The 21,156-nt window shown below is 39.0% G+C and overlaps 1 long non-coding RNA gene across 3 annotated transcripts in view; it reads right to left on the bottom strand.

Annotated features, from left to right (window-relative positions):
* Positions 1-21,156, bottom strand: part of LOC129150901 (uncharacterized) — a 79,106-nt gene that overhangs the window by 43,422 nt on the left and 14,528 nt on the right. For all 3 annotated transcript variants that reach the window (XR_008557702.1, XR_008557704.1, XR_008557701.1), the window contains exon 2: positions 16,921-17,045. This is a non-coding gene — a long non-coding RNA (uncharacterized LOC129150901). The remainder of the gene's footprint in view (positions 1-16,920; positions 17,046-21,156) is intronic.

The raw sequence follows: 21,156 nt of genomic DNA, 5'->3' as shown, positions 1-21,156 counted from the left end.
AAGCTGAAAATACACTTTCTGATTATAGATGGGGACCTGCAGCCCAGAAGTGTCTGACACCTGACATAGCTGTGAGGGACAAACCTGAAACAGACATGCAGGTCTTTTGGCTGCTGGTCTGATTCTTTCCACAGGATCATGAATCTCTGGAAGTTTGAACATGAATCAGTGATTTTCCTGTAAATTGGAGCATTGGGATGAAGTGACATGTTGCACACGTGGCAGCCTTTACTCCAGGTGAGGGATGGGTGGCTGAAAAGTCCAGTCTGTGTGCGGCTGGGTCTGAGGCTAGGCTGTGGAGAGTCTTGGGTCACATGTACCCATTCACACACCATCGGATGATCTCACCAGCGCACTCAACATTCAAAGGCCATTTTCCCCCTTTTTCATTTCAATTATGAGAATAATGGATCATGAATAAAGATTATTTGATTCGTTCTTGAAAAAAGCAAAAATAAAAACAAACCATCCATCATGAATTCCTCATGTTAGTCACTCTGAATATCAATTTTTTTCTCTATGTCTACTGAACAATTATTTAGAAAAACCAATCCCTCCCTTTATATCCTATATAATAAAAGCCTAATAAGCTAAGTGTCCAGTCATCCAGTGGTCCATTCAAGCAAAGCGTAATATGCTAATGATATGCTAAGGCCTCTCAACCACTTGCTATGATGTGCACTGACCACCAGGGGCAGATGCACCAACCATTAGGTTAGCTTGCTGCTGGGGTCCGGCCAATCGGGACTGAGCCCTCCTGTGGTCCCTCCCCGGCTGGCCAACCTCCCACATCCCTCCCCAGCCCTGATTGTGCACCAATGGGGTCCCTTGGCCTGGCCTGCACCCTCTTGCAATCCAGGACCCCTCAGGGGATGTCAGAGAGCCGGTTTTGGCCTGATCCCACAGGCAGGACAAGGGACTCTACTGATGCATGAATTTGTGCACCAGGCCTCTAGTAGCAATAATAAATATTATTATGGTCCCAAAGGCCTCATCTTATTCCCTAGTCCTCTAAGTGAGCATAGTGAGCCCCAGTGATCTATGTCTGGGTTACAGTGCTTTGTTCCAGCATGGACATGTGAATCAAGCCCAGACAAGAGAACTTTTGCTAGAACAATTAAGAAGGGTGTCCTTACTCTAATGCATGAAGCGTCTGCATTAGATGGGCCATGAAGTCTTGCTTTCATGTGGGAGAAAGTCTGCCTGAAAATAAATAAATAAATCCAAGCTGGAACAGACTTTAGAGAGCAAGAGGGAGAAGGAGAGAGAGAGAGAGAGAGAGAGAGAGAGAGAGAGAGAGAGAGAGAGAGAATCCTGAAAGTAACCTTCTATTTGGATGCCTCAGATTAAATTTCCTTAAAACTAGCTCTGCCCAGATTTCCTAGTTTTTATGATCTGATAAATTATCTTTATATTAAATCAGTCTGAGTATCTGTCACATAACTGAAAGGAAGCTGAATCATACCAGAAATGGTTTCTAATTGATATGTGCAAGTGGCAGAGGCTGGAACATGAGCCTGGCTAGTTGAGGCAGGTGTGAAGCAGTGAGCATGAGAGTCCTCCAGTTCCAAGACAGAGGTTGAAAATCCTTGAGCTAATGTGTACTTATGTAGTCATTTCATGCCATACATACAATTCTATGCCCTCCTTTCTTCATTTAGTCTAATTATAGTGATAATGACAATAGTTTTCAATTATTAAACATTGAGTATCATATGCTATGCATTTTCCAGGCACGCTCTCATTTTATCACCCAGTTGTTTCTATCAGGTAAGTGTTATTATAATTAACAATTAGTGTTAGCATGCCTGAATAAGAAAATGCTCACATTCAAATTCTAAAAGAATTCAAACTTAGCCCTAACCAGTCTTGGATTTGATTCAAACTTAGCCCTAAAGGTCTTGGGTTTGATTCCAGTCAAGGGCACGTGCCCAGGTTTTGGGCTTGATCCCCAGTAGGGGGCATGCAAGAGGCAGCCAATCAATGATTCTCTCTTATCATTGATGTTTCTATCTCTTTCTCCTTTTCCCTTCCACTCTGAAATATATATATAAATAATATATATATATAAAATAAAATAAATCAAACTTTTTTTGTTCTCATCCAGAACAAGATTTCTTAACTACTGTATATTTATTTATTGTATACCCCTGTTTTTCTGTATTTCTTATTCCTTATAAGCATTTTTAACATCAACATTCTATTCCTCTCAGAACATGTCCCAGTCATTTTCCTTTTTTGGGAAGGAAAACAAAAACATAATAAGACCTGGGTCAAAGATGCTGAGACAAGGTTTGGGCCTTGGCTTTAAAAATATTGATCTTTCTAGGGAAAAGCAGTATGGCTAAAACATTTTCATATGGGTTTATCTTTCATCTGACTGAGCCCTGGAAACTTGTACCTGTCTTCCCATCTTAAACCCCATTGGCCCTGCACATATAACAAGGTGGGGGCTTCTATAACTGGAATGAAGGAAGAAAGGCTACTCACTCAAGAAAGTTGACGCATACTTTGTGTGACTGGGGCTAGAGCAATGAAATGAAAAACAGAAAATCTTGTCCTCATAAAGTTTACATTCTGCTTGGGGGAGACTGGCCAAATCAATCAATCAATTGAACATGCAATGTGAAAGATGTCCATGCATGCTAAAGAGAACAATGAAACAGGAAAAGGGGATATAGAGATGGGAAAGGTTGTAACTGAACAGATTCATCAGGAGAAGTCCTCAGTGTAGAGGTGACATTTGGGCAAAGACTTGAAGGCTGTGAGGGACCAGGCCATGTGGATGTGTAAGAAAAGCATTCCAGAAATGCGTTAACACAAGCACAGAGGCTGAGACAGGAGAATCTCTCACATGTATGAGGAAGAACCAGGAATCCAGTGTTGCAGGACTAGAGGAAGTGAGGAGGACAGTATTAGGAGATGAGGTCAGAGACGGTACAGGTCAACAGCACACACCATGGGACCTGCATGGTATGAGTACTTTGGTGTTTTCTTTGAACAAGCTGAAAGGCTGTGTAAGCTGAGGAGTGGGATATTTGACTTGGAGTTTAATAAGGTCCCTTTGGTCTATGTGTGAGAAATAGGCTGTAAGGGGGTAGGCAGGGAAGATATCAGTTGCTTGTACTAGAGTGATAAGTTTGCATGAGCTGAGGAGTGGTCAGGACCTGGATGAGTTGAATATAGAGCAGAAAGGATTTGCTCAGAGGTCAGGTGAGCAATCCAAGGTGTCAAGGATGGACCGTAGGATATAAACATCCCCTGAAAAAGCATACTCGTTTGCACCTGGATAGTTGGAAAGTTAAAGTGGACCAGGGCCATGGCCCCCTTCTGCCCTGGAAAGAAGAGTTGGGTCGCTGCAGATGGCCCATGTCATTCCCTGCTACAGTCATTTGATAAAAAGTAAGGTGATTTAAATATCCCCAGTAACTGTTTTCTTTCAGTGCATAATTGGTAATACCGATCTTTAAAAATGTGCCTTTCTCAGAATGTTCCAGGTGAGTTCTACTTTTTCACTTGTAACATCTCTAAATCATATTTTGCCAGTTATTTCTGTTCTGTGTAGTTTATGGTAGTGAACACTGTGAATAACCTAAATGTCAAGGAATTGTGGAAGATAACAAATTAGTCTTAATATTAAATCTCATCTTTATTGTGAAATAATAGAGAGAGAGTTATCTTGGAAGATCTTAGCTGCATACAATGTTTTCAACAGATGTTGAAGTGGCAGAGATTATGAATAATTTTTTTTTATTTTTCTCTCATGAGTTTCTATTACTTTTTAAATAAGAAAAATTTAAGAAGCATAATAACATTTTTAAAATAATTCTATTAAAGCTTATTTAAGGCATTCCAACTAGTCTCTTGCTTTTGGACATTAAGGTTCATTCATTTTATTATTCTTAATAAATAGGGAATCAATTGTTGGCTAAACATCCTTTGGAACTTAAAAAATATAAAAATTAAAAAATAAAAGACAAAATTATTAAGAATGTGTTAATATTTTAACATATTCCATAGGACATGAAAATTAACAATACTTCACTTGAAAAAGAAAGGCTGGGGTGTAAATTTTAACCAAGTCCACATTTTGACCAAACTGTAGTGATGCTTGTTTTTTGTTTTTTGTTTTTTAACCAAGTAGTGATTCATAACTTATACAAAAAACAAACAGGATGGCATTCATGACCTCCCTGAGAAGACAACAGGTGCTAAGGTCAGATTCCTAGGTTCAACTCTGACACAATTTATCATTATCCTTTGACCTTGGGAAATGTATGTAAGCTACATGCATATATCAGTTTCCTTATCTGAACAGTGATGATGATAAAAGCTTCTCCCTCATGAGACTGTTGTTTTAAGAAGAAAAGTAACCTACCTAAAGCAACTAATCATGATATGTGTCATAGGGTTAGTTCTCAATAAATGTTTATGGTGTATTATCCATTCAGATTACTCTTAAACACTTTGAGATTCCCATTTGTCATCTTCCAGCTCCCAACTTGGGTGGTTGCTGCGGCCTGCTGAGATGCTGGGTTGCTGCAGAGGACTTCTTATGTGGTAAGCACAGCTTCTCATGTGCTTAGTGTGTTCTAAGGGAATGAAACTGAGCTAGAGCCAGAAGATGCTAATTTACTCATCACCCCAGACCAGTGGTCGGCAAACTCATTAGTCAACAGAGCCAAATATCAACAGTACAACGATTGAAATTTCTTTTGAGAGCCAAATTTTTTAAACTTAAACTCTTGGAATGCCACTTTTTCAAAATAGACTCGCCCAGGCCGTGGTATTTTGTGGAAGAGCCACACTCAAGGGGCCAAAGGGCCGCATGTGGCTCGTGAGCCACAGTTTGCCAACCACGGCCCCAGACCCAGTGATGCATTCTGCAGCTCTCCCAGTAAGGCATTGCAGCCTCTTTGCCCAAAGAACTCTGTATATTGGGTTGTGATATATACAGTATATAACACATTGCATTATAATTGGTTGTAATGTTTCCCCATTTAGTCTGTTTCCCTAGACAGACTGAGAGTACTTGAAACAGGGCCTATGACTTATATATGTTGTCTTCTTAGTGCTTGGGATAGTCCCTCTTACAAAGAGATGCTTATTAAATGATGGATGAATGGTTAAATGGATATATAAATAAAAAATGTTTAAGATTGGTCCTCCCCATATATATATTCTGACTTATTTATTTTTATGTAAAACAAAAAACAAGTCATAGCAATAGAGTAAAAATAGCCACATTAATGCCTCCAGTTCCATAAATGAGATAGATTTAGCTTTCTCTGAGCAGTAGCCAATAGTAATAAAAAGGAATAGAATTATTTTCCCAATTTTATAACATAATACATCAGTTAATTTTGTGTTTGCTAAAGGAGAATAAAGTCTATTTATAACTCTACAAATGTGTTTAAGTATTTTTAAAGTGATGAGAGTTTAAATGTTATTAAGTGACTAATGAGAAGGAAGGAAGACAAGAGGACAAAGGAAGAAAAAAAGCTTAATAAATTCTTAGGAAGGAAAAGTTTAGGGTCTCAGAAATATTTATTTGTTGAAACTTACTTTAGAATCTTTATCTTTTCTCGTATGCATACACATGTAAATTTTATAAGATTCAATTTAACTTATTTTCAATCCACCATTCTCAAATAATTAGCCCTCCAACTCCTTTCTTTATCTAGGTAGTCTACCTCATCACCTATCTCATGAAGATAATATAAGCAACAAAAACAAACCAACAGTCAAAAACCTGGAAACCAGCCCTCTTCACCTGCGTACTCTTTTTTTTTTTGTTTTGTTTCTGTGACATTGAGATTGGTGTCTCTTCTCCATCTAAAGTTTAATCCCATTACCTTCAACTTTCTTAGGGGCTTAGCTCATCAATTATCCCTCATTCTCTAATGTATTTTCCAATCTCCTATTTATCTCTCTCCATCATGAGATAAATATCCTCAAATTTTCCCAATTGAAACAAAAGGTGTCCATTTCTCCTTCTTCCCTTCTGGCTAACACTCTTTCTATCCATCCTTATCTCTTCATTTCCAAAGTCTTAAAGTAATTGTCTACCTTCACCACTTTGTCCTATTGTGTCATACATGACCACATATGAATGCACTTTGAAATTAATAACTATCTCCTATCTTATTTTATTGATCATTCAGCAATCTATGTAGAGAAATCTATGTACCTATCTATGTACATCTTTTTCTGCAGTCCAATATCTCCCCAGAGGAACACATCTCTGAAATGGTTTCACTTCCTTCCTCCCCAATGAAATGGCCTCAGTCTAGATCACTACCAAAATAGCCTCTCAGATGTCCATGTGCGTTCATGGTTATCTCTGTGACTAATTGTCTATAATGCAACCAGATTACAGATTTGTAATGTGCCCACCACTTGCATCATCCAAGGATTTGCAAAAAGTCATTAGTGTAATAGAGTAATACATTCAATGAGTCTAAGCATCATTTGCCATAAAAGGCCCTATACATTTTGTCCCCTACATGCCTCTATATAGCCTTCTCCCAGCATCCACAACCTGGTCATAATGGACTTCTTTCAGGTCCTCAAAACATTAAACTCACCAAAATCCAAATCTCACACATGCTGCTACTTTTGCTTGAAATATTACCTCCCATCATCTCTCTTTGACAAACTCTTATGAAAATTTTAAGTATAAGTTGATATCACCCTATTCCTTAATGTTCCCTGAACCTCTAGGCTATTTTAAGTGGTCTTTATCATGTGCTCCAAAAGCACACCATTCTTACTATAAAGTAATCATTATCACACTTTCCTGAAATTCTGTATTTAATCATCTGTTTCTATAGCTAGGCTGTATGCTCAGAGAGAAAAGGGCCTCATTTACTGTTACAACTCTGAAATCTATTAGAGGGACCTAAAACTGTAGACAGGAGAAAAGTGTTTATAAAATTAATGAATGGATGTTGGATACTCAGCAACTGATTAAGCCACCCATCATTTTAGATGGTTAGTGGGAACAAGTGAAGGTTGGGGGTTTTTTATTAGAATAGTGGCAATTTAACTTAAGATTTACATTTAGTAATGAATGTAAGCCATACTGTCTAATATCTTTGCTAGAAAATAGTTATTGTTAAATATTAATAATTTCCATTTTCATCATGGAGTTTGCAATAAGCATTAAAAATAATACATTCACACACAGAGAGAGGCACAAAAATATCGATATATTCTTCTTTCATTCAAAAGGGCCATTGTAATATATCTACTTTACCTTAGCATTCTCATTTCCCAGGACTCCTCAGCTTTGAAAAAAAAACAAAAAACTACTTATTTCCTACAATTTCCCCTAAGAACAGAAACAAGACAGGGATGCCCACTTCCACCACTCCTGTTTGACACAGTACTGAAAGTGCCAGCCATAGGGATCAGACAAGAAGAAGAAATAAAAGGCATCCAAATTGGAAAAGAAGAAGTAAAACGGTCATTATTTGCAGATGACATATATTGTACATAGAAAACCCCAAAGTCTCCATCAAAAAATTACTAGACTTAATAAATAAATTTGGCAATGTAGCAGGATATAAAATTTACACCCAGAAATCTATGGCTTTTTTATACACCAATAATGAACTCACAGAAAGAGAAACTAAAAACAAAACAAAACAAAACAAAACATAAACAATCCCATTTACCATTGCACCAAAAAAATTCAGATACCTAGGAATAAACTTATCCAAGGAGGTAAAGGACTTATACTCAGAAAATTACAGGACGCTGAAAAAAGAGAAAGAGGAAGACATAAACAAATGGAAAAATATACTGTTTTCATGGATTGGTAGAATCAACATTATTAAAATGTCCATACTACCCAAAGCAATCTATAGATTCAATGTAATCTCCATTAAAATACCAAAGGCATATTTAAAAAAAACCTAGAACAAACTCTCCAAAATTCATCTGCAATAAAAAAGACCCAGAATAGCTGCAGCAATCTTGAGAAAGAAGAACAAAGTTGGAGGGATCACAATACCAGATATCAAGTTATATTACAAAGCACTATCCTCAAAACTGCCTGGTACTGGCAAAAGAATAGAAATATAGACCAATGGAACTGAACAGAGAACCCAGAAATTGACCCAAGCCATTATGCTCAATTAATATTTGCCAAAGGAGGCGGGAGCATACAATGGAGTCAAGACAGACTCTTCAATAAATGGTGCTGGGGAAATTGGACAGATACATGCAAAAAATGAAATTAGAACACCAACTTACACCATACACAAAAATAAACTCAAAATGGTTAAAGGACTTAAAATAAGACAGGAAACCATAAAAATCTTAGAAGAAATTATAGGCAGCAAAATAGCAGACATTTGTTGTAGCAATATCTTTACCAAGACAGCTCCTAGGACAAGGGAAACTAATGAGGAAATAAACAAATGGGACTACATCAAAATAAAAAGCTTCTACATAGCAAAATAAACCATCAACAAAACAACAAGAAAGCCCACTGCATGGGAGAACATATTTGCCAATGTTATCTCCAAAAGGTTTTAATCTCCAAAATTATAGGGAACTCATACAACTTAACAAAATGAAGGTAAACAATCCAATTTAAAAAATGGGCACAGGATCTAAATAGACACTTTTCTAAAGAGGACATACAGAAGTCCAAAAGACATATGAAAAAATGCTCAAAGTCACTAATTATCTAAGAGATGCAAATCAAAACAACAATGAGGTACCATCTCACATCTGTCAGAATGGCTACCATCAACAAATCAACAAGTGACAAGTGCTGGCAAGAATGTGGAGAAAAAGGAATCCTCTTGCACTGCTGGTGGGAATGCAGATTGGTGCAGCCACTATGGAAAATAGTATGGAACTTCCATTTGTCCCAATAATTCTACTTCTGGGAATATATCCCAAGAAAACAAGAACACCAATCAGAAAGGATATATGCATCCCTATGTTCATAGCAGCACAATTTACAATAGCTAAGATTGGGAAACAGCCTAAGTGCCCATCAGCAGATGAGTGGATTAGAAAACTGTGGTACATCTACACAATGGAATACTATGCTGCTGTGAAAAAGAAGGAACTCTTACCATTTGCAACAGCATGGATGGAACTGGAGAGCAGTATGCTAAGTGAAATAAGCCATTCACAGAAAGATGAATATCACATGATCTCACTCATTTGTGGAATATAATGAACAACATAAACTGATGAACAAAAATAAAACCAGAGACATAGAAACATTGAACAGACTATCCAACCTATGAGGGAAGGTGGGGGTTGAGGGGGTAAGAGATCAACTAAAGGACTTGCATGCATGCTTATGAGCATAACCAATGGACACAGACAGTAGCGGGTGGGTGAGGGCATGTGCTGGGGGTGGGAGCAGCCAGGGAGAGGTCAATGGGGGAAAAAGGAGACTCATGTAATACTTTAAACAATGAAGAATTTAAATTAAAAAATGAAAGTTATAGATACTGTGATGAAGAACAGCAGTAGATATGAAAATTTTAGTTAAGGTTTATAATAGGGTATCAAAAAATGGGATTGGTAAAAAAATTTATTTAAAAAAACTACTTAATTTCCTCACCATTTCATGTATTTTCATTGATCAGCAACTTTACATCTTTCTATTAGCTTTTCTCTCTCCCTGAAAGACCTTCCTTCTATTAAGTTTTATCAGATTTCCTCTTTTTAGCTACTTAAGGCAACTAAAACTTCACCACTTTTCTATAGAGCTCATAGAAGTTTAAGTCCTTTTTTTCTCATTTTTATCTCCCAGGATAGCACTGTATTCAGGACAGATGAGAATCTCTGAAAAATGAATAAATAAAGTAAATAAAGTGAAGGAAAGAATAGGTGTGTGAATGCATGGAATGATAGCTGAGCAGATAAAACAGTGGATGAATGAAATGAATGGATGAATAAATAAATAAAGTTTAAAAATGGATCTACCCCTTGGACATCCCTCTGAATTGTTTCAGGGATGGAGATACATATGCCTCAACTCATCTCATTGGTTAGTAAACTAAATCTCAAAGATATTATTACACGTACAAGTGATCCAGCAATAAGAACCACAATGGGGAGAAGAACTCATTCTCCTAAGTTCATGAGGAATCTGTGTCCCAGGCTGAGATGTACTAACATCAGTAGTAAACACCATTGGATAAACACAAATGTCTCTCCCACCAAATCTCATATAACCTCAGGTTTCTCCAAATCACAGATTACTTCTCTACTGTGCCAGAATTTGGACTTGACAAGCTCTAAGATCATTCCAGACTGAAGAATTTGTACTTTACTACAGACCCCGAAAAGGACAATGGGAGAAATGAGTCTCAGACAGAAATCAGTCAAGTGTCCAATCAGGAAAATGGAAGCCACCCTAAGTATTTTAACAGAGCAAAGTTAGTACGAGGAACTAGTTAATTAGGTAGGTGCTAGAGGTAAGAGGCAAACAGTGTCATGAAGATTAAATAGACAACAACTGCAGGCAGCAGCTGCCATGGTCAGGGCTAGGGGACACTGTCTGTTCTTGCGAGGGCAGTTCGGGTGCATTGCTAAGGCCACCCAAAAGGAATGACAAGCAAATAGAAAAAGCCCATCTCTCGCTCCTGTTTGACCTTTAAGGCTTTATCTAGCACCATTTATTGGTAAATCCTAACAGTTGGCAAAACAGAAATGCAGTATGCAGGTTCTCAGCTTTGGCATTAAAAGGAAGAGTACAGAGAGATGATTTGGCCGAAACCGGTTTGGCTCAGTGGATAGAGTGTCGGCCTGCGGACTGAAAGGTCCCAGGTTCGATTCCGGTCAAGGGCATGTACCTTAGTTGCGGGCACATCCCCGGAAGGGGGTGTGCAGGAGGCAGCTGATTGATGTTTCTCTCTCATCAATGTTTCTAGCTCTCTATCCCTCTCCCTTCCTCTCTGTAAAAAATCAATAAAATATGTCAGGAAAAAAAAAAAAGAAAGATGGATTTGGTGCTGAGATGTTGCAAAATGAGAGCTTAATATAAGACAAATATAGTAATCTTATTTCCTAAAAACATAGACACTTCCATTGTTAGGGGAAAACAAAATATTCTTTAATAACACTGAGATCCTGCAGAAGAGCAGCTGAATAAGCAAAATGTAAATGGGAGATATGGAAAGAAAAACTAATTTTATATCCTTTGGTAGCCAGTGGGAAGAGACCTAAATGGAATATACTAGACTGGAAAATTAAAACGTTCATATGACATAAACAACGTCTCTACATAAAAAAGCAATCTACGTGGAAGAGAGGAGAGCAGAATCTGGGTCTTTCCCCAGGGAGGCTAAGCAGGCTTAACACACTAGGATGACATACAGAATATCAGTTAAGACCCAAGACTCTGAAGCCAGGACAGCCAACTATTAAACACTGTTGCTTACCACCTCTGTGATTTACACACTCACTGCCCTAGTCTGTGTTTTTACTCATTAAAATTGAGACACAAGACTATTTTCTTCCCAGAACAAGTCCATAAGATGATTTTAAGGAATAAATGAAATATGATCTTAAAGTGACTTGGCACATAGTATGAATCCAATGCTTGGGAGCTATGATCAGTGAATCAGCCTCATCCCCTCTGACGTTCTGCTGGCTGTTGCCATATTTTCTTCAAAAATTAAAAAGTTGACAGTTTAGGACTCCTTTGTGGATGAGAGTGTGTCAAAGAAATTTCTAGAACTAAGGAGGCTACTAAGTTCATTCTTATTCTCTGCCTACTTATGGAAGAGCCCCAAATCCCCCCAACCTCTGCCATTAAACAGAATTACTCTAAATTACTCTGACTAACTCTGAACTATTTTTTATGCCCAAAGCCCAAGGAATCCCCATTTCTGCCCGCAGCTGGTCCAAATTTTTAGTCATACCCTGTTCTCCCTCGATGACATCTTTGTCTTCTGCTTGGCCTCACATCAAACTCATATTAAACTATACAAATTCATCAAACAGCATATGAGTTAAACATAGATTAGAACAAAACAAAGTAGTCTTCTGTCCTTTAACCCACTTGATCTTCAGTTTAGAGAAATGTTTCTGTGAGCATGTCTATGTTTTCTCCACTGGTTAGCATTATGAATCTTCATTTTCTCTACTTGAATTTCAATTATTCGTTTTTTTTTTTTTTCATAAAGGGAGCTGACCGTGGGGGAAATAAAAACTTTGGAGAAAAATTTTTGGCAATTTGTATCAAAGATAGAAGAGAAATTATATTCTGTTGATAAAATAAAAAATAAATAAATATATAGAATGAAAAGCTCTGTGAATCCAGAACTAACTACAGAATTTGAACAGGGCTAGAGCAAAACAAAACATGTGTTTGGGCCATCTGTCATTGGTCCATAGAACATAGTGAGGGGTTTACTCAAATTCAATTGGTAGGTACAATGACAAAATGAGCAAAACTCATTTAATGTTGCCTCCAAAGTCAAGTAAGGGTTTGCCACATTGGATATTCCCACAAATTGCATCACTATTTTCCCTTATTTTAAGTAATTATCCACAAGGGTCCTCCTTCCGAGGGTAAACATTCTCTCATGGGCTGTTGCAATTGGTTTAATGGGAAGTGCTTAAAATGTTTTCTGTTTTCTCGGAATCCTAATGACTCTTCTAACACAGACTCAGATTTGAAGAACTGCAGCTGAAGCTATAAATGGAAAGTGTAAATTACGTCTCCAGATGTGGGGAATGTTTCCCATCAAACAACAACATTCTCCTGCCTCCTAATCTGAAATATAATAATAATGAGATAGTTCGTGGGCTTAAAGCAAGTATTTTTTTATGTTTGCACATCATATGCACATGGTATGATCATAACTTTTTAAAGATTTGCATTGGAAAATAAAAGAAGAGATGATGAGGTGATAATTGCTTTGGGATAAAAATGTAAATGCCATGGATTTTTCTGAGGTTAAGATTTTTCCCAATTGTTTGTTTTTATGCAGTTTCTCAGTCCTGTGTCTTAATTCCCATTTGCAGACAGTTTTTCAGTTCATCATGCACTCTTATTGTGTGATTTCATTCTTTAGGCATCACACCAATATTTGAGGAAGAAATTACTACTATTCCTCACTGATGGGTAAGGAAACCGAGGCCCAGAGACGCAGCGATTCCTTGATCAAGGTCACACAGCTAGCAAGAAGCAGCACTGGGATTGAAGCCCAGGCTGGCTTGGTGACAAAATGAATGCCTTTTCTAGAAATCCTTATTGTCAGCACTCCCTGCTCTCAATCTCTTTGTGAGCCTCAGGAAACCTCCTGGAGAACGTCATACAGGGAAATGGTTTCTTACTTCCATCCCTGAAGATTTTAAAAACAAAGGCTACTTCTCATTAATCTCTACATCCTCAGGGTCTCATAAAAGACTGGTAACAGAGCATCATCCATTAGACCTTAGGCTGAGAGACCACGTTAACCTACACTCACTGAGTCCTATTGGGAAGGGAAGCAGGACAGAGATGAAGACCTGCATTCTAGTCCCTGAGACCCAGTGGGGAAGGCAAAAGGGGAAAGGAGAATGGTAAGGGATGGAAGCTGAGAATGAGGACAGAGAGCTCCAAGATTCCCCAGAGGAACACTCTTGGCACACGATGACCATAAAAGCCGCTCAGGTTTTGGTTGACCTCCAATAAACTTTATGGCACCAGGATGAGAGAAGTGGGACTGAACAAAAACTCAGGAGCTGAGTGGCTGGTGCACACTTTTCTTAGACTCAGCAGGAGAACCAACTACAGGGGGAAAATAAAACACATAGGTTCCTAAAAATAACTTGTTCTACTCTCACAATGATAAATTGTACATATTTTTATTTAATTTTTTATTGATTTTTTACAGAGAGAAAGGGAGAGGGATAGAGTTAGAAACATCAATGAGAGAGAAACATCAATCAGCTGCCTCCTGCACACCCCACACTGGGGATGTGCCCGCAACCAAGATACATGCCCTTGACCGGAATCAAACCTGGGACCCTTCAATCCACAGGCCGATGCTCTATACACAGAGCCAAACCAGTTAGGGCTTTATTTAATTTTGTTGGGATTATTGGGGTGGCATTGGTTAATAAAATTATATAGGTATAAAGTATATAATTCTGTAATATTGTATTGTGTGTTAGCTATTCAAAGCCAAGTCTCTTTCCATTACCATTTTCCCCCCTTCATTCCCTTCTACCTCCCCACCCCCCCTTTCCCTGTGGTATATTTGATACTGTTGTAATAACCTGGTTATTAATTAATAGGAAAGGAGTAAAGGGAAGCAAGATAACATAGGCATGCCATTTGTGCCAGGAAGATGCAGTTAATATTCTCCAGGTCTGTTCCCCACAGATAGATGAGGGAAGTGACTGGATAATAGATACATGCCCAGTAAGATCTGGGTGATGTGGGAAAGTGCTTACTTGTCAGTCACATCTGGGAACAGGGCATTGGCCAGAGTAGGCATGGCCACTGCAGGGTATGAAATATGAGATACGTAAGTTCCTGAACAGAGGATGTTCCCTTTCTTGGCCCTCTTGCACTCCTGGGTCTCCTATTGCAGGGGGAACACATCCCTACATTAGTCCACATGGCTCACAGCCATGGAGAGCCCACACACAATAGACTAATGGACTGTGACTAGCCTGATGCTACAGGGGACCCAGTTCTACCATGGAATGGAAACTCTAGACACTGGCTTTGCTTCTAGCTCTGCTGAAGCCCCAGCTGCACATTTTCCAAGACTGGATTAAGGAAAATGAGACTTTGGAAACCGAGGGATATAATTTCATGCAAGTAAAAGTCATTCATTCTTGCATGCAAGTCTTAGAAAATTGTTTTTCTCAAGATACCGAAAGAACCCAACCCCCAATTCCCAGTGGGGAATGGGATAACCCACTCCTACTAGCATCGGAGAAGTTCCATCCATACAGTCCTCTGATAACACATTTACACAATGGAGTACTACTCAACCACACAAAAGGAAGAAAAGCTCACCTTTTGCTACAGCATTGATAGACCTGGAGAGTATTACACTAAGTGAAATAAGCCAGTAAGAGAAATACAAATACTATATGATTTCACTTACATGGGGAATCTAATGAATACAATTTTACACCTTTAAAGATAAAGACAGACAGATTTATCAGTCATAAAAACAATACTAACTAGCATTTACTGAATTATTAATCTGGGTCAGTCACTCAACTGAATGGTCCGCCTACATTGCTCATTTTTAAGCCTCACAACTCTCCTCTAAAATAGTTATTTTCTTTTCCCTTTTACAGATTAGCAGAATAATACTCAGTGAGGTGAGTAACTTGCCCAGAGTCACAAAACCAAAACTTTATAAGCGCTTTCTCTTCTGTCAAACAGGGATTATAACAACTCCCTATTGGGGTTGATGTCAGGATGAAAAGAGAAATGTATGTATTGGAACAGAGCCTAGCATACAACAAATAACAAGTCTTGTTATTGAAAGCAGAGGAGCAAATGTGGTTTGAATGAAGGTAGTTAAAGTCCCAGGTTTCACAGCCAAATACAAGGGTTCAAACACTTGCTCTGACATTTTCATATGTGTGGGTTATCTTGGTTCTAAACATCAGCCTGCTTCCTTATGTCTAGATACTAATAACAACAATAGAAAATGCCTTGTGAAGCTGTTGTGATAATTAAATGAGGTTTTACTTTCTGGTAGAGGCTATGGATGCATAAAGTTCAACTATACCTAAAACATGAAGGGCCTTCAAATAAAAAGGGACTCTGTGATGTGGGTGGGTGAGATCAGCCTTTATATAATAAGTCATGTTATTTCTTTTTAGGTTTACATCATATTATTAAATTAAGTGACATTTTTTGGCAGATTGAATAACAGTAACAAACATTCAGTTCACAGCCATGATATAATATGCACATGCACTTAAAAGCCTCTCTGACAGTCAGCCTGAGACAAATTCATAAACATGTATTTTATAACCTTCTTAGTTGGATATTAAATAATTAGGCTGGATTCACCTATCAATTACTCAATAAATGAAAATAGAATATTTTCAGAATGAAGGATGTTCCTTTTCTAAGGTGGTTGATGGGGAGGGGGGAGGTGGGTTTCTTCCTCAGACCCCGGACATCTTTAAAATACCTGATGACATGATGATGAACACATCAACAGAAGCACCAAATGACCAACCAACAGGAAGCCTGTCTTGCCATGAACAAATATCTCTTTGGCTATAGCACTGAATAAATACTCTATTTACACAGCCTTTCTATACCCAGCCATATATATATATCTCCTAAAAGAAGAGAATTATTTTTATGAGCCCATCCATTGTTTTGATAAATAAGTTGATGAATACCTCCAACAAGCCAGAAAATAAAATAAAAAATAGCACAGAGAAATCTAAAGCAGTTTCATGACTTGACCGATGTTACACACTTAGAAAGCAAAAAGAGTTAGTTCTCAAACACATGGCTCAGCTCTGTTGGGTTGCTCCTGGCATGTCCTCTGGCCACAATAGCACTTACTTGGTTTCTGTCATCATGATGGAAGATGCAACTTCAAGGGGGGCAAGATTCAGTAAGAATTAGCTCCAAAAGACAAATGATACTGTTGTTCAGAAGGATTTTGCCTAGGACGGTAATCATTATTGGGGGTGTACAGAGATATGCACCAATCCCAATGCTAAGCACTGGATCTCCCAAGACAGTGTAGCAGGGAGTCACCTACCCATTTACCATCCAACACTATTCACATTGACCAGTCACTCTAGTTGAGATTTTGGTTTGTAATTGTATCAATCTACTGTGAAGTGAGCTCTCCAAATATACTTTCTTGGAAGGCTATTGGGACCCAACAACCACGACAAAAATCCCATACTACTTCCTTCAAGACCTTCACCACATTCTTCTCTCAGTACCTGCAGTCCAGTGGCCATTCATTCATTTACTTGACAAATGTTGATAGAGCACCTCCTGTTTTTGGTCACCGTCAGAATGGAATTGATTTTCACTAGATGATACTACTTCTCAATTACTTTTTCTTCTGTTGGGAGAGGGAGAGAGAGATAGAAACATCAATGATGAGAATCATTTATTGGCTGCCTCTTGCATGCCCCCCACTGTGGACCGAGCCCACAACCTGGGCATGTGCCCTTGACCAGAATCAAATCTGGGACCCTTCAGTCCGCAGGCTGACTGACTCTAGTCACTGAGCCAAACCGGCTAGGCTGAATCTCATTTTTGTTGTAGCCTCTTAGCAGAAGCATTCTATTGTTTCTAGATCTTGGGTAGAGATCAACATTTATGGCTACACTGACCAACTAAACATGGAGAAGAATAAGCAAAACAGTGGGGACCCTTGACCTATGGAAGGTAAAAGCAGCCGTGGAGGTGAGTGACTAAGAGGATGGGCTCTGTAGCCAGACTTCATGGGTATGAAATCTGGCTCTGCCACTAGGTAGTTGTGCATGAATCCCAGGCAGGCTACTTTACCTCTCAGTTACCTAACCTTACCTGTATAAGGGGAATAATAATAATTATTATATCATAGGGCTATTGGAAGAATAATAAAACCAACATAAGAGCATAGAACAGTGACATTTGGTGAGCACTCAATAAGTGTTAGCTATTGTTATTATTAAAAATGTTAAATATTTCTATCTAAACTCTAGATCTTTTTGTAGAGCATGCGAATTATCTTCCCTAGCACGTGTCAAAAAACTATGTTATGATACCTTCCATACCTGGAGCCTTGTGGGAAACTAATGCCAGAGTCATTATTATAAACATGGGTTACTCTTTTATTATCAGGGCAAGAAGAAACAGACACTATTTTTAAAACTAATATTTAAAACATGTGTTGGTTTTCTTATTCTTACTCCTTCTTCTTATGATCTTAGTTTTTCAGTTCTCTTGTATGTCCCGGGTCCAATGCTAATCTTTCTTTCATTCTGATTATTCTTCTCTGGCTCTTGAGCCACACTACCTGGGTTTGTGTTTTGCTTCTTTCACATCCTGTCTATTAGAACTTGGAGAATGTACTGAACTCTCTGTGCCTCAGTATTTCCATCTGTCAAATAGGGGGAAATGTTGGGCCAGTGCATTACTTTGTAGATGTAGGCTCCCAATAAATTCTAGTTACTGTTATCACCCTGAGATCTCAGGACAATGTCTGACACGGTAGCTGTTTCTGTAAAGACTTGCTGAGGTATGTTCTATGAACAGCAAAGATACAGACCAGGGAATGTGCAGGGTAGATTGTGAACATGCAGAGTTCCATGAGCCTGAGCATGTGTCACTACAACCGTGAATGTCAAGCTCTCTTCCAGATGTTCAAGCATGTTGGCTCCCAGGCACAACCCCAAGCCAAGCCTCCCCAGACCGCTCAGCAACTAAGGCCAATAAGCTGCCTTAATTTGGAAAATTCCACTCACGTTCCTGGCTTCTGGCTCTGTGCACGTCCCCAGAGGCTTTTATGCCAGCCTTGAATCCCAAATGCTGAAGAGAAAGAAAAGAGGGAATGGAAAAAAAAAAAAAAAGGTAGAGGAAAGGTCGGAAATTTAAACTGAATTGTTTGGTAATGGAAAGTCCCTTTCAAGCCTCCATAATTCTTTATTTGGATTCCATTGAGCACGTGCCAAGAGGGAAAAAGGAAAGGTTAAATCCTTCTATCAGATCTGGCAAAAGAGCTCAGTGGAGCAGCTTAAGAGAGGATTAGCTGTCCCACAATGCAAAAGTGTTAATACACAGGATGCCAGTGGGCTGCACACACCCCGCCTCCCTACCAGGCTTGGGGTCCACTGGCTCTGGGAGGGGGAAACTGGCCCACCAGGTGAGAGTTAGATCCCCAAGGAGGTGTAAAATGGTCAGTCTGCAAGGGGTGGACTGAGGCCTCAGGTATATTCACCCTTTGAGAATATGATAAAAGCTTGCCTCCTTCTCCGTGAAAATACTCACATGTATAAGATTTTACCAAAAACCTGAGGGGACCCAAGGATCTTGTGTATCCTACCCATAGACCTTGAACCTCTGCCTTAAAAACTTCCAGAACTTTTTGCTGGATGTCTTGCTGTTTTTCACATGCTTCTTCCTGGCAGGCTTCCCTGGACTCAAAACCCTTTTGTTAAACTAAGATCAGATCCAAAAATCAGAACGTTCTTGTCTGGGGCCTGATGTGTCTGTATTGGATTCAACAAAGCAGGCCAGTTTAGTGAAAAGTTAATCTGTCATTGGAGTCAATACTGGTTTTGCTCCTAGTGCCAGCCGTCTGAGCTGGATGGGGCTGGAAAGTCATTTCTCACATGCCCAAGTGATTTCCCAGTGGTAAAAAAGGCTGCATGAATATGAAAGGTTAGGGAGCAACGATGACATGGCAGATGCTGGAGGTGCTGAGGGAAGGGATCACAGGTCCTTCCTTTTCCAAAGGAGCTTGTGTGGGGTGAGGAGGAGGACCAAAAACTCAATGACCATAGCTCATTGCAATCAAGTCTTGGGATAAAGGCTCTGTGAGACCTCACAGGGGAAGAATGCATCCTCTCTGAGAGGATCCTTAAAGCTTCTGAGGCAGAAGAATATCTGGGCTACATTTTCAAGGGCAGTAAGAGTAGCCACCTGGGAAAAAAAATGGGGCAGGATATTTCAATCAAAGATATCACCAAGTTCAAAATCAAAGAGAAAAGGTCTGTTGAGAATTGCTGAGTATCTCATAATCATGTGGACACACTACTTACTCTTACTGTGTTGCTGGGAGTTTTGAATGAAAACAAATACTTAAAGGACAATTCAAGGCCAGCGGAACGGATGAAGAGATGTTCGAGCTAGGGCCTTCTCAGTGAGTCTTCTCAGTGCCCTTCAGAAAGGCAGAGGGCAGCTCTGAGAATTAGCCTTCTCTCTGCTTCCAGGTCTGCCTGACCTAGGCCTCCAGCTGCCATGGTTCTGCCGAGGGGAGTTGTTACAAATGACTGCGCTTCCCCTTATGTTTCAGATTCTTTCACCTTCTTTTGAGACCTGTTTCCCATTTCAGATTAAGAGAAGTGCCTACTTATTTAGGCTCTTTGAGATCCTGTGCCTAAGTGAAGGACCCAGTTGGACATCAAGAGAGAAGGCCTAGCTCTCTGGGCAGAGGAAGCTTGGTTGGTTCTCTACCTGCAGAACATCCTCTCAACCGTGTATGAGTGTATGTATATAAAAATTCATAGGATTTGGAAAAGCCAAATCCCTTTTTCCCCATGAAGTTTTAAGCTTGTGTGTGTCTTGAAAGAAATGCAATCCTCATATCCCCTATGTACTTAGGTTGAATATGTTCTAGTGCTTCATGATAATTTCTGCCATCAAAATTCTTAGAGCCTGGAATTTTAGTCTTAAGTTCTTTTCCTCAAATCTGGAAACTAAAGATTTTCCCCAAGAACAAAATGCGCATGAGCCAGACAGAACAGAACTTCAGTTGTTTGTTTCATGCAAGAAAAAAAAAATCTTCTACAATATACCCTTCTGTTGAAGTCCTCATCTGCCTCACTCACCTTATTTATTGATAGGGAGACCTCTTACCTTCCATTTCCTCAGACAGCCCAGTTCATGCCCTTTGCCCTGGCATCACTACCTGCAGTTCCCATTTCCACTCTCCAAATATCTTGGTTTAAATAAGAAATGATAGAAAACCCATTATCAGGCAAAGTTTTGCCATGCCCATTCTACCCTTCCTTTCTATTTGTTATGGTCCAGAAAGATTTGTCACAAGTCACATATGTGATTTTGTCTAGTAACTGCATTAAAAAGGATAAAAAGAAATAGGCAGACTCCATTTAAATAGTATATATTTTAAGCTAATATTACCAAAGTATTATAATTTCAAAATATAATTAGTATAAAACAATAAGATAACTTACATTATTCTATTCTTACTAAATCTTTAAAATTTACATATGGCATATCTCAATTAGGACCACCATGTTCCAAGTGCTCAGTAGCCACACATGGCAATTGCCTACTGTACTACTGTACTAAAGCATGCCACTCCCTGCTGGAGCAGTCTGTCACAGAGTTTCTTCCAAGTGGTAACTGACAACTCTATAAAAAGTTAATACAAGAGGGAGCATGCTACAGTTCCCACTACTGAAGCTCCAGTGTAATCATTGAAATTCATTGTCACCTTCATC

The sequence above is a fragment of the Eptesicus fuscus genome, chromosome 2 (genome assembly GCF_027574615.1).
Source record: "Eptesicus fuscus isolate TK198812 chromosome 2, DD_ASM_mEF_20220401, whole genome shotgun sequence".
NCBI lineage: Eukaryota > Metazoa > Chordata > Mammalia > Chiroptera > Vespertilionidae > Eptesicus > Eptesicus fuscus.
Note: the sequence above shows the minus strand (reverse complement) of the source record. Positions and strands in the feature narration are given on the sequence as shown.